The sequence below is a fragment of the Arachis ipaensis genome, chromosome B10 (assembly GCF_000816755.2).
Source record: "Arachis ipaensis cultivar K30076 chromosome B10, Araip1.1, whole genome shotgun sequence".
NCBI lineage: Eukaryota > Viridiplantae > Streptophyta > Magnoliopsida > Fabales > Fabaceae > Arachis > Arachis ipaensis.
In genome coordinates, this window is record NC_029794.2 from 25123542 (window position 1) to 25134736 (window position 11195).

Below are 11195 nucleotides of genomic sequence, written 5' to 3' on the forward strand. Positions count from 1 at the left end.
CCGGTTACATTTGCTGATTTTGATGTGAGTCATAGTTCTTGTTCAATCCCCTGTTGGTCAGTGTAGTAAATTTTGCTTGCTTACCCCTTATCAATTTACTAACCTTTATTCTTTTACAGGAAGTTGAACAAGCTACTAAGGTCATGGAGCAGCTTCAAGGCAGCATGCTGTCGTCGTCAGATCGGGGTGGCATGCACATAGAGTAACTTCTAACCTAATGGTTTCTATTAATTTTAGATACTCTAGCTAGGATTGATGTCTTATGTCCCTAAATATTTTCTTGTAGATACGCAAAGTCTAAAATGAGGAAGCATTAGAAGAAAGGGAAGCAAGCCAACCAATGAATTTATGTTGTCTGAACCCTCTCAAGATTGTCATCATCAGCCAACCAATGAATTTTGCTTCACATGATTCCTAGAAGTCAAGAATTCAAAAAAGCATAGGACATTGTCAACATCAGCCAACCAAGATTTTTTGGTTTTATCAATTGCTTCAAAATTTTAAGATTTTTAAAATGGATAAACTCTATCAGTCTCATTAACTACTACTATATATTCAGCATTTTTTGCTTTTGTTTTGTCATGTCTATACTTACCTCTTCTTTAATTATGAGATATTGAGATTAGTGCTATATTTTATAAAATATGAAGATATTGTGTCATGAGTCATGAGACTTGCATATATTAGAGTTTAGTGTACATTTTCATAAATAAAATGTTTCTGATATCATTCAAACTCAAAAAGGTGAAGTGTCATTATTAATTACCCTGTGATTTTAGTACCCTTCATAGATGTAAAAGGCTAACTCTGATTTGTCTGTGTCGCTGTCCAAGTTGGTTCAGAACTTCAGATGACAACCATCAAACCATGTTTGTTTGCTTCTCAATGCATGCATGTGCATGGACACGCACATGGAAAGTGAAAAGGGATAATTAAACCAACAATCTTTGAATTTAGAAGAAGCTACTCCATTTCATTTCATTTCAAGACCCCACAAACTCTCTCAAGTCAAAGAGGCCCTTTTAGGCACAATAGTGTGTACATGATTTTCCCTGAAGAATTTTAAAAACTTCTATATTTTTTTACCTATCCTACTTTCACCCTGCTATTATACACATGCAAAATTAGATCACTGCAGAAAGATAGATAGAAAGATGTAAAATTACAAAATAGGAGGGAAAATAAACATATTTAGCATAACAAGAAAAAAGCAATTCTCAATTTTGATCAAGTATCAACCCCTTTCTAAATGTCATCTTCACATGAAGTCCTTCTTGCTTTGTTGTCCCTATCCCAATATGCAGGCCTCTATTTGTCAAGAGATAGCTTCCCACTGAATGATTCAAGTGACTCCTCTAACAGAGGACCCTTGTAATGGTGCTGCCTCTGCAGCGGCTCCAACCAGAGTCGGCCACTCCGGTTTCTCACATCATAACTTGGAGTTGAAATGTAACTTGTGTCCATGACCATGTCGCCGTCCAGTATACGAAGAACCTTGAATAAACAAGCAGAAATAATTTTAAAAACAGTTAGGCAGGGAACATGGTCAAATTCAAAAAACATGATCTAAACATGCAGCATTAGCTTTTCCTATTGATTTTAACTTAAAACAGAGTTTGATCAAATTATAATATATATGTGATTGAGAATTCTTCAAAGCACCAACAACCAACAAAAAATAAGTTCAAGAACTTGTTTACCTGTGACATGCGTGGTCTAGAATGAGGATCTCGCCGTATGCATAATGATGCAGCATGCAACATGCAATATACCTCATTTTCTAAGTATTGGTTCCCCAGCCTTGGATCAATCAGTTCCTCAATGGCATATTCTTCCAACAGAGGTCGTGCCTGTTAAATATCAAGACATTTACTCAAATTTTGACAAGACTTGGCATGAACAACCAGAAACATAAAAGGGGATTAATATAGGATTTCTGATTGTTAATTATAGACATAGCCATACTTTAACTCTTAGGCAATGTTTGGTTGGGGATAAAATAAAGGGTGAAATTTTTCACAGAATGGTTCGAGTAAAAATTGCAAATATAACTTACTTACTCAGTAAGACACTGCTGTCCTTTAGGCCGCGTGAGATCCACAGCTTTTCTCCCTGTAACAAGCTCCACCAATACCACCCCAAATGAATAAACATCAGCTTTCTCAGTTATTTGGCCGCTTTGAGCATATTCAGGAGCCAAATACCTACACAATAATGACATATCTTAATTGTGAGTTCATATTTCTCAGACAAGTTTTGATTATGAAAACCATTCAGGACAAACACAAATACATACCCGAATGTTCCAATTACTCGGGTTTCCACACCCGTGTCTCCATCAGGTTGCCACCTCGCCAATCCAAAATCACCAACCTTGAAATCACAATATAATGTTGTTAGAAAAATTAGGCATGTATGTAATCCAACTCAAATTCAGCATACACCAGAGTTTAGAATGTAATCTATACAAGACTCAGAAAATTCTGTCTTTTACATCCAATGGTAAGTAAATTTAAAAATGTAGATGGGTGGATATTTAAAAGTGAGGTAAAGGTGCCTTTTATAGTGTAAACTACAAACCTACAAGAACGCATTGTACAATAGGCAAGCACTACTATACCAGTGGTTCAAAATCATGAGTTATGAGAATGTTGTTAGGCCGCATGTCACGGTGGATAATGCATCCCACTCTACACTCTTCATGAAGATATCGTAACCCATGAGCAGCTCCAATGGCAATTTTTTGCCGTGCAGCCCATTCTAATGGTTTTTGCTGTCTCCCTAAAATAGTTTGAAATATTAGACTAATTTACAATCATATCAGGAAAATATATGTCTTGTTTCAATCACTGTATTCAAAATGAAAAACATCGTCACATTAGTCCTACTTCACCACCTGCTTTTAGTTGGCATCAGATTAATAAAAATCAAAGTAGCAAACATAAGTCTGATATTATAGTCTAGTGCAATTGAAAAAAATTCTGTAAGAACAGAAGTTCGGATGCAAGAGAGCAAGAGAAATCACCATATAAATGTGAATCCAATGATCCATTGCATATGTACTCGTAAACTAGTAGCCTTCTCTTATCCTCTATACAGAATCCAATTAGCATAACAACATTTCGATGCTGAGCACAACTCAGGACTTCTACCTCTGAGCAAAACTCAAGGTCACCCTGAGAACTAGCCAATTTATGTTGCTTGACAGCAACGACTTGTCCATCCGGTAGAACCCCTCTGTGAATGGATCCAAATCCCCCCTCAGCCAGGAAGTTGGCCTCAGAGAATCCACCAGTGGCAAGTTCTAACTCAGCATAGCTGAACCATCTTCAAGTCAGTCACTGACTTGCCATTATCTTACACAAGAAATTAAGTAAGTATTTCATGAATCAGTTTAACATGAAGCCAACCCTTGAAACTATCTAACTAATACAATGTTAGCATTGGCTGACGGCTCTGTGAGTTATGGTTAACAGATTGGCTTAGAGCATGAGAGAGATTTGCTCTCGGTATAGGTAAGAATTTCTCTGACCACGCTCACTATCTCAGATTTTAGAACTATATCAGATTGAAGAAACAAAAAATCATGAAAATTTTCAGAACAATATCAAATCAATAACAAAATTTCCAAACAATATCAAATCAATAACAAATAAATTCAGAACTGTATCATAATTCAGGCAAATCAAATTCATGAAAAATAAGTTATCTAAAAAAAACCTCAGGAGGGCAGTTCCATAACTGTTTTGCTAGAAAAGGGGAGTTGAGGGAAGGGCGAAAGAGAGTCGGCTGCTTGAGGGTGAGAACGACGGCGAGCGTACGGCTTCTTTGACGGTGAGAACGAAGGTTGGGGACTGGGGGAGCACTAGTGAGTAAACCCCGCCTTCCTGGTGTTATCATCGTTCTGCTTCTTCGTCGCCATTGAAGCTCAAGCTCTTAACTCTGAATGGGGATGATTGATTTTGAGTCTGAGCAAGCCGTGAGACAGCTACTATCATTTGAGCCGCAAACACAATATCACCAAAACAAAAGGAGTAGTCTGGGTGCTCTACAAGTTCCCAGACGCTCACAGTTTTTTCCATTTTTTCTCCAGCAAAATTATCTTCATTGGAATTGGAAACAGCTTTCCATTGTAGAGAGTTGAGTTGATTTCTTCTTTCAATTTCAGAGAGAAATGGGATCGGGGTGAATTGAGTTTCTGCACAATGATAATAATATAATTTTACTTATTCATGTTTATAGAAATTATATGTTTATCCCTCTTGTAAAAATATTTAATTACAAAATTACCCTACTTTAGTTAAGATATTAACTCTTATTGAGTTAAATTAACTCAAACTAAAACTAAGCATCCAATTAAAACATGCCATGTCACGAGGGGTAATTTACATGTTGAAATAGAGGGGGTTGGGTAGAACTCACCTATATATATATATTCTTTTTTTTCTTTTTCTTTTTTTTCAATGCATATGATTAAATTATTGAATGCATGAACATGTCCTAAATATTTTTTTCACATTTTCATAAAGATATATAACACCCAATTCTTAAACCAAATATTTCCAAACCCAACTTTCCCACACTTAAATCATGAACACTCTCACTAGTCTAAGCTAACCAAGGATTCAAATTAAGGACATTATTGTTTTCTGCTTAGAGTTAATGATGTGCTAAAGTAAAGAATAAAAGGGGTAAAATAGGCTCAAATTGGTTTGCAAAAGATAATGAAAGGTTAAGGCCATATGGGTATGTAAGCTTAGTGAAACAAGGGCCTCAATCATATAAGTGTATGCATACATCAAACCATGGAAATATAGAATTAATCAAGACAAAGATCACAATTTTAGAGAGAACAACACACACCAAAAATAAAATATTGGTTGATAAGATGCAACCAATCAAGTAGGCTCAAAATCTCACTGGTTTTGTGTGTTTGAGCTCTAAAACCATGTTCCAAATTAAAATTTCTTCAAACAAGTTTTTCAAAAAGTTTAATTCAAATTAGTGAAATGCTATAAAAAGTTTCTTGAAAAGAAAAGAAAATATTACTTCAACCAACTGGTAAAATATGCACAAAATCAAACAAACATGCAAATGCAACAACAAATTTAACAGGGAAAATAAAAAATTGGTGTTGAAATAGGAAATAACTAACCCACAGAAGTCAGTATCGACCTCCCTACACTTAAAGATTGCACCGTCCTCGGTGCATGCAGAGATGTACAAGTGGACGGGTGGCTCCAACTGATGCTTTTTCTCCAAAGATTGTGTGGCAGACTTGTCTGTCTCCCCATGTAAACGTCTTCCGGTTCCCTTCCTGGTGGCCATCCTGAAAGAAAAAGGGAAGAAAAGTAACCCAGAAATAAAGATAAGAAAATAAATAAAGTATGGGTGGGTTAATGCCACATAACGAGGGTCTTAATTACATGGTAGCTACAACATGCAAGTGAGAAAACAGTAGAACCAAATGGCATATCAATAGTGCAAAAATTGCAACAAATGGGGGAGAGAGATTGGGTAATGAAAGATGGTGTAAGTGCATAGCAAGCAAATGGAATACAAGTATCATAAAAGATTAGCATTGACTTATGAACAATAATACCCAGTAATATAAAACAAGTTATGAAACACCAGAATAATTCAAGAAAAGATGCAACAGTTGAATAAGAAAATATAACACCAATAAAAACATGCACAAAATTAGAATGCAATGAATGAAAGTATGCAAATAAATTAAGTAAAATAGAATGGAAAAGAATAGGGATGAGAAGTTGAAGAGATGAAGAAGAAGAAAGTAAGAAAGGAAGAAGAAAGAAGGAGAAAGGAGGGAAGAAAGAAGTAAGAATTTAGAAACGGAGCACAACGCGTACGCGTGGGTGATTTTGTGCCTCTAGCACAGTACCAGCCCTAGACCAGCACAACTCTCTATTTAACACGCTTTTACGCCGATTTTTCATGCCCACGCGTACGCGTCATTGACGCTTACGCGGGGGTTGAACTTTTTGCAGAGGACGCGTACGCATGAGGTACGCATACGAGTGGGGTGGCCTGTGCACTACGCACCCCTCCCGCACGTCTCTCGCATAACTTTCTGTAAGGTTTAGCGTCGCATGTGACGCGTGCACGTGGTTCACGTGCACGTGTGGGACGGGCTTTTTTTTTTAATGCAGAATGTAAAATACAGAATGCAGATGACTATGCAGAAGTTATGAATGAACACGAATAAAAATAAAATAAAATAAAACTAAGAACAAAAAAGGAAAGAATATACCATGGTGGGTTGTCTCCCACCTAGCACTTTTAGTTAAAGTCCTTAAGTTGGACATTTGATGAGCTCCTTGTTATGGTGGCTTGTGTTTGAACTCGTCTTGAAACTTCCACCAATGCTTGGACTTCCAATAAGCTCTATCAATACCAAGTAAATTTTTCAAGCTTTGATGGAGTTCTTCACAAGCTTTGAGCTCCCAAATTTGATCCTCATATATTCCCGGATCTCAAATCTTGTTTCTACACCCGTCTTTAAGTGGATCATAATGATTCCATCCGGGTGGTTCAGCCTTAGAATTCTCATTTAGGTACCCAAACATCCTCCTAGAACCATACAATCGAGCTCTACACCAATCCTTGCACTTCAACTTGGAGCATGCAACCGTATTGAACCTTGCATGACAACTTTTACCACTAACCATCTCCCTCTTACTCTTATAGCCACAAAGAACTCTAAGTTGCCCATCCGTCTCAAGCAAAGCATATTCAAGTGGGCTAATTAAGCTTAGAGATGAAAGATTTACCCACTTGAATGAAGGAATAGATGGTGATGGCTTTGGGGGAGAGGTCTCCAACAACTTTGGCAAGGTGATTTCCAGCTCCATTCCCTTGAGCTCTTCCTTGACAACTTTCACCTCCTTGCAAGCTTCTTCAATTTCAACCTCTTCCTCTTGGTAGCCTTCTTCCAATTCGATCTCTTCTTCATTGTTCACCAAGGGCATGGGAGGTTATGCTTCTTCTTCTTTAATCTCCATGTCAAGTCCAATGGGAGAAGATTCAAATGTAGATAAGAAGTCATCAATGATTGAATCCATCTCTTGATCACCCCCTTCAAAGTCTTCAACCATGATATGTCTTGGAGGTTGTACACCCTCCTCAACATCAAATTCAAACTCCTTAGAAGGGAGCTCTATGACTTAACTTTCCCATGGAGGTTCAGCATCTCCTAAGTCTTCAACCACTTCTTCCTCTTCAGTAATTTTGGCTTTCTCCACTTGCTTTAGTACAAAATCAGACTCCTCCTTGATGTCTTCCTTTCTATGCTAACTCCTTTCAACTATTCTTTCATCTTCAAGGGTTTCTCCTGCCGCTACCTTTAGGGCCTCCTCTAGCTTCTTATGAAGTATGGATTTGCAAAGATGATTCCTTCTTTCTTGTTCCATATCAATAGCATAATTGGGATCATCTTGCTCTTGGATTGATGGATGTGGGTGTTTTTCCATGGAGGGTGGTGATGGGATGGAAAGATCATTATATGGTTGAAAAAGAAGTGCACTAGAGCTTGAGTGTTGAATATTGGAGGTAGAGGGTTGGTTCATGCGGGATATAAGATTTTGGAGTGTAGAGGTGAGACCAATAATGTTAGAGATGAGTGTGTTACTATCCAATGGAGGTTGGGTTGGATAGAAGGGTTCATTTGTTGGGAGAGAGGGCTCATAATACGGAGGTAGTTCTTTTTGATAAAGATATGTAGATAGTGAATATTGAGGTGGTGGTTCCGAGTATGGTTCATATGGTGGTTGGTGTGGTGGATAAGGATTAGGGTCATATAGAGGTGAATGGTGGAAAGAGACTTGTGAGTATGGTGGTTCAGAGTTATGTTGAGAAGGGGGTTCATAAGCATATGGTGGGGCTTTTTGGTAACTACAAGGGGATCCACCATATTTATCATCTTGGTACACACCTCGGCATGGCTCTTGACCATAGTATTTTGGTGGAGGTTGGTTGTCACGAAAAGATCCACCATAACTATTGTCTTGGCATGCATTGTAGAACGGTCATTGTCTATGGCACCTTGGAAGGCGTTGTTGCAAAAAGGGTTGATCAGATCCTCGTGGCTCCTTCCATCTTTGATTGTTTTGACCTTGATGCATGTTCCTGTTATAGCTTCCATTCCTTACAACAACATCAGAACCAAACTCAAAGCGACGGGGGTGAGAACTCATAGTAGCTAATAAAAATTAAAAACAAAAATAAAAACAAATAAACAAGCAAAATAAAATATTTACAATAACAAATAATAAGGCACACGTTTGCAATTCCCCGGCAACGGCGCCATTTTGACGATCAGATTCTTGCTAGTAAAGAATTTTATAAGAATAATCACGTTGTAAGTATAGCTTCTAAACCAACAGAGAATCCTTTCGTACAAAAACTTTGGTTGTCACAAGTAACAAAACCCAATAAAATTTATAACCGAAGTATTTAAACCTCGGGTCGTATCTCAAGGAATTGCAGGGAGGTATGATATATTATTGGTTATGGAAGATTATATTTTTGGGGTTTTTGAATAGTGAACAGGAAAAATAAACTAGCAAGAAAGTAAATTAATTATCATGAAAACCATTGCAAGGTATAAGAACTGAAAATCCCATCCTAGTTATCCTTCTCAGGTGTGATGAGAATTGTTTATTTCTCCCACTTAGTTAACCCTTACTAAATAAAGGAAAGTCAAGTGGACTAATCAATTTGATTCCTCAAGTCCTAGTCAACTCCTGTGGAAAGACTAGCTTTAGAGGGATCCAAATCAATCAGCAAATTCCAATTTACAATCAACAGTCGAGTTTGATAACTCAAGTGTCACCAATTACTCAACCAAAGAAAAGGGACAAAAATCTAAATTATTTATATCATAAATAGAAGAAAGAAATCATAAATCTGAAATACCTCAAATTGTATTAAATAGAATATTCAAATCTAACATGAAGAGTTCATAAACCAATTTGGCAACATAAGTAATTAGCAAGTAAAATAGAGCAACTAAAGTAATAGAGTGAATAAAAGTAGATAAGAGAAACTAAATTAAAAGAACATTGAACCTGGAATTGAGAAGAAGCAATCCTAAAATTAAGAAAAATCCTAAATCCTAAATCCTAAGAGAGAGGAGAGAGCCTCTCCCTCTACTAAACTACATCTAAAACCTAAAATTGTGAATTATGAATGTTATCTCAATGAATGAATGGATTCCCCCACTTTATAGCCTCTAATCTATGTTTTTTGGGCCGAAAACTGGGTCAGAAATAGCCCAGAAATTACCCCCAGCAATTTCTGGTGCGTACAGGTCGCTGCAAAGTCACGCGTGAGCATCGTCCACGTGTGAGCGTGGATTGGTTTTTTGCCAGGTCACGCGTGCGCGTGATCCACGCGTGCGCATCACCTATCTTCAAGGAAGCTATGGAAAATTATATATCTTTGTGAAGCCCCAGATGTTAGCTTTCCAACGCAACTAACACTGGATCATTTGTACTTCTGTAGCTCAAGTTATGGTTGATTTAGTACCAAGAGGTCAGGCTGGACAGCTTTAGCAGTTCCTTCAGTTTCTTGTATTCCTTCCACTTTTGCATGCTTCCTTTCCATCCTCTAAGTCATTCCTGCCCTATAAACCTTGAAAACACTTAACACACATATCATGGCATCTAATGGTAATAAGAGAGGATTAAACATAGCAAATTTAAGGGCCTAGAAAACATGTTTTCAGTCGTAGCACAAGATTAGGAAGGAAAATATAAAACCATGCAATTAGTATGAATAAGTGTACAAAGACTTGATAAAAACCACTCAATTGAGCTCAAGAAAAACCATAAAATAGTGGTTTATCAACAACATTGTGGCCGAAGTGCATTATGCAAAGCTAGATGAGAAACATATGATTGAAGAAAATAGTGAAGACCCAAGTGAAGAAGTTCAAGTGTCAAGTCAAGAGCAAAAGCTAGAGTTGAAGCCACTACCGCCCCATCTAAAGTACTCATACCTTGATAAAGCCCAAAAGTTCCCGGTGATTATAGCAAGGGAACTAAATCCTCAACAAGAAGAGAAGTTGCTATGTGTTTTGCGGAAGAACAAAAGGGCAATAGGGTGGAGTTTGGCGGATCTAGTGGGGATAAGTCCCCAAGTGTGTGAGCACCGGATCTTTTTAGAAGAGGAAGCTAGACCCGTTAGACAACCTCAAAGACGATTGAATCCTACCATTTTAGAGGTTGTCAAGAAGGAGGTAACCCGGTTACTCGAGGTGGACATCATCTACCCCATTTGGGATAGTGAATGGGTGAGTCCCGTTCAAGTTGTGCCAAAGAAGTCCAGGGTAACCACAATCAAGAATGAAAGCGGGGAGCTCATAGCAACACGGGTGCAAAACTCCTGGCGAGTATGCATAGACTACCGAAGGTTGAACTCGGCCACTAGAAAAGATCATTTTCCACTTCCGTTTATCGATCAAATGCTCGATCAATTATCCGGTAAATCCCATTATTGCTTTCTAGATGGTTATTCGGGGTACTTCCAAATACACATTGCTCTAGAGGACCAAGAAAAAATAACATTTACTTGCCCTTTTGGAACTTATGCCTACAAGCGTATGCCGTTCGGCTTATGTAATGCACCGGCAACTTTCCAAATGTGCATGATGAGCATATTTGCGGATTTTCTAGAGCAATGCATGGAGGTATTCATGGATGACTTCACGGTATATGGTGATTCTTTTGATCATTGCTTGGATAACCTTGAAAAAGTTTTGGAAAGATGTACTAAAGCTAACCTTGTCTTGAATTTTGAGAAGTGCCATTTCATGGTTAGACAAGGCATTGTTTTAGGACATATTGTTTCCAAAGATGGTATTTCTGTAGATTCAGCAAAAATCAATGTTTTATCTAGCTTGCCTTACCCCTCTTCCGAGAGGGAAGTCCGTTCTTTCCTTGGACATGCAGGATTTTATCGAAGATTCATAAGGGACTTTAGTAAGGTAGCATTGCCTCTATCAAGATTGTTACAAAAGGACATTGAGTTTGATCTAAGAAAAGAATGCATGGAGCCTTTTGACAAGCTCAAGGTAGCATTGACCTAAGCTCCCATCGTGCGAGGGCCGGATTGGAGTCGGCCATTCAAAATAATATGTGATGCTTCAAATTTTTCCGTGAGAGCCGCGTTATCAC

At 37.9% G+C, this 11195-nt stretch overlaps 1 pseudogene; it reads right to left on the minus strand.

Annotated features, from left to right (window-relative positions):
* LOC107620370 lies at positions 1167 to 3900 on the minus strand (annotated as a pseudogene).